Source organism: Belonocnema kinseyi, chromosome 1, assembly GCF_010883055.1.
Source record: "Belonocnema kinseyi isolate 2016_QV_RU_SX_M_011 chromosome 1, B_treatae_v1, whole genome shotgun sequence".
Lineage (NCBI taxonomy): Eukaryota > Metazoa > Arthropoda > Insecta > Hymenoptera > Cynipidae > Belonocnema > Belonocnema kinseyi.
Genome location: NC_046657.1, coordinates 172,915,511 through 172,919,322, shown reverse-complemented (window position 1 = coordinate 172,919,322; position 3,812 = coordinate 172,915,511). Strand labels below are relative to the sequence as shown.

The window sequence follows — 3,812 nt, the reverse complement described above, 5'->3', positions numbered from 1 at the left end:
TGATGGGATTTGGGTTTACTTAGTATTATAAAACAGAACTTTGTTTCTTCGCAGCCTGAAACCAAGATATATGTATATACATTGCATTTTGCAGGTTATGTTGGTGTAAGCTGACGGTTCCTATACGTATTTGAAATGTCACCTTCAAAAAAATAGTAACATTGTAGAATAGCATACCAATTTACTTGTTTCACTTACAGAAATACATTTTCTTTGATTTTGCGACACAGGACATCAACACCGGGTAAGAACAAAAAAAAAACACTACGACTGACAAATCGACGTTTCTGTAAAAACGATGACAATTTCTGAAATATTAAATTCAGGGCTGGCAATTTTATCTCTTATTTTTACATTATATTAGAAAAATAAAACTCATTATCATAATTGTTAATTGTAACTATAAAAACTTGGTTTATTTCATTTTAAAATTTTACAATATTTAAAACTCCTGCGCGATTTTAAGATTTTCCACCGAAGGAAAAAACAAGGTGTGAACGGTTTCGAGTAGGTGCCTGCCTGCGCCGGCCAGGCAGACAGAGGTGTGACAGTATCCTGACTGCCAGTCAATAGTCCTTTTCATTTAAGAGCGGAAGCTTAAGCGCCGCCATGACATTTAGCAGGCATTTACAATTTTCGATCATATTTTTGGTAAAATGTACACTATCGTACCTAATTTTAATGTAAAAGTGAATGAAAATTATGTGTCAAGTGCTGAATTACTGCATAAAAAATTAAATTAAATTATTGCATGTAAAAAAGGAAAAAAGCAGCAACTTATTGACTGGTATGTGGAATGCAGGTTATGTTTACACTGCGTATAGTGTAAGGTGTCAACAGTGAAAATAGTGTTTTGCATACAAGTGAAATAATTTTAATAATTACAAAATATAAATATCTGCTTGCTACGCGGAAACATTCTGATCGCACGTTACGCGCGCGGCTCGCTTCGCTCGCAAATTTGAGAGCGCCTAGGGCGCGCAACTGTTGGTTCTCGCGCTTCGCGCTCGATTATGTATTTACCTCGCGCTACCCGCTCGGTCTTTATATTTTCGCACATTCTTGCGTAGAAATTTCAAAATTATGACTCAAGACATTCACCACTGTAATTTTGTAATTGTGAATTCGCTTTCGTTAAAAGAGAGTTTGAGCGCACCTGCGGCACGCGACTGATGGCAATCGCACTCCGCACTTAGCCTTTGCATTTCTTCCGCATTAGGGCACAGATCTTTTAAAATCAATGGTGAACGGACCGACAACTGTAATTCTGTGATTTTGAACTCTCTTTTGTTAAAGCTCTTTTGGCTTCAACAAACACATTCTCATCACGTATCTCGTACTTCGCACTCGATTTTGTCCAACACGTTAACTTTTCTACATTATACACAACACTTTTATATTAATTATAATACATTTTTTATGTAACTCTGCCTGGGATTACTTATTAAAAAATTGAAAAATAAAAAGCAAATTGTATTTATCATGATTATTTTTGTATTTATTTCTCATTTTGCTTTAATTTGTATTCTAAGCTGCTCTAAAACATGTATCATTTCAATAAATGTATATCATTACAATTCATAATATGCATAAAAATTGAATCATACTAATTCTTATTTCCTTGTTTTTATAATTTTTTATTTTTAATGTTTTTTACGATTAAATAAGAACTACTGCGCATCTGCATAGGTTCTAATACAGGAACCTATATAGGGTTCTATATAGGAGCTTAGGTCCTCTTTCGTATTTTCTGTGCTTTTTCCAAAAAGTTCATTTTTGCATTTTTTATCTTATGTTTTACGATTAAAGAAGATCTACTCGTCCAATCGAAAAATGATTAATAATAAATTTATAAATCTTTTTAGGCAAAAAAATGTTGTCTGGTAACTTTAGTTCATACCTTGTGTCGTTTTTTCAAACGAATTTAATATTTTTATTTAGAATATTATTTTTTACGACTAAAGCAAAAACCAACTGCCCTATTAAAAATTATAGCTCTTTTTTGGATGAACAATTTTGGTCTCATTTTTTTCGTAGTTTATATCGAAAAGTGATTCATTATCAAATTGTAGTTCTTTCCAGGGCGCACAATTTGAACTTTTTCACGTTTTTCGTATCTTGCATAGTTTGACCAAAAAATGGAGTTTTTTGAATTTTTCATTATTTTTGGTACGATCAAATTTGGAATTTTCAACTTTTTGACCAAATTGAAAAAGTTGTTATCATAATCTTGTAGTAACCATACAGAGAATTTTTAAAAAAGTGGTCTCAAAAATATTCAAAAAGTGCCCACTTTTTAAATTTTTATCCAAAATGGCTGGCTAACGAACTTGACCTTTAGCTTAGGACACTACATGAGTGTACCAAAGGGCATTCTAATAGATAACTTTTTTCAAAAGTTATCGTGTTCACAGACAGACACATTAGTAAAAATCTGTTTTTCGGCTTCAGTGGGTCTCAAAACGTGGACATTTGACAAAAACTGTGGAGGGGGGGGGGGGAAATTTTACACAAATCTAATACCTTCTCTGATGAGAATGTAAAAAAAGGTTGATAAAGCATTTTTAAAGAAGTGCAGATGAAAATGAATTGATATCTATCATTATAAATGGGTTGTCAGTTTTGAAATTCACCTAGTTTTCAAATTACTGAAATCAATAAAAATGCAATTTTTTTAGTTTGAACATTTTTCTCTGAAAATTCGTACAATAAAAGAAATATGAATGGAAAAGGGTGAAAAAATTGTTTGTATTACATACGTGAAATTGAAAATATTTTTTATTCATGTTTTTATATAGTTCTTTTTAAATCAGAGTGACCGGTTGGCGGAGAAGGTAGGAATTTTTTGTAACAGACGAGAATTATGTCAGTAAATTCATTTTTGATTGGGAATTTTACCAATTTTGAGGGGGAAAAAAATACATCTAGTCACTTCAAATATTACGAATGTCGCATCACACGATAATTTCCAATAAGCTTAATTAAGAATTTTTTCAAATGTTCATTATTATTATATAATAATTTATCTTAAAGCGTGAATTTGCAATGTAAAGAATTTTAAAATGCAGGTTTGGAAGACTGGAAAGAATTAATAATCTACAGGGTTTGGATTTGAACATTTTTTTATCAAAAACGTGTTGAGTTGAACAACTGTAAATAGATGTAAATAATGTCATGACTTTTTTTTAATAATATGCAGTTCGAGTATAAATAATCGAAAAATACTTCCTTTCTAAAGACGATTTTAATCTCATGCTCGAAATTAAAGAAGGTACATGCAGATTTTAATTTTCAATATTGAACTCTTTCAATGAGAGAACGTTAGTATTTAAAAAACTTTAAAAATCTGATTACACCTTCATAAACTATTTGTAATGAAAATAAGTTAAAATTAATAGAATGCAATGAGCAAATGTAAGTATCCTTGTTTACATCCTTCATGCTTGAAAAATACTCTTCTCTGCGCGCACATAACCTCACCCACATATCACTTTTACTGCATTTCGCGCAATTTTTAATATGCTTTTTGAGTGAACCATCTGGAATGCCACACTTCCCTGCCGATAAAAAAGCACTGAAACCCCACTGGCAAACTGCCCTGGGCCGCCAGTGCGTTTTTCAGTGGCTGTTTATGCCGATTTTCAGCATCTAAAACGTGCTGAGAAGTAAAGGGACGGTCATATAATGTTCCTATTGTATTCGTCACGTACTGCTCGGGTAGAGTTATTTACAGTACCTGGCCGCAACCAAACCGTCTCCCGTTTTAGAATTTTTTTCAAATTATTAACATTTTTGTTTAATTTATGAATTTT

General features: G+C 32.0%; 1 protein-coding gene and 1 long non-coding RNA gene across 3 annotated transcripts in view; one reads left to right on the top strand and one right to left on the bottom strand.

The window, feature by feature from the left end:
- LOC117172680 overlaps positions 1 to 3,812 on the top strand; it is a 305,863-nt gene that overhangs the window by 803 nt on the left and 301,248 nt on the right. The gene's annotated exons all lie outside the window — the stretch shown is intronic.
- LOC117172725 overlaps positions 1 to 3,812 on the bottom strand; it is a 43,516-nt gene that overhangs the window by 38,270 nt on the left and 1,434 nt on the right. The window lies entirely within an intron of this gene.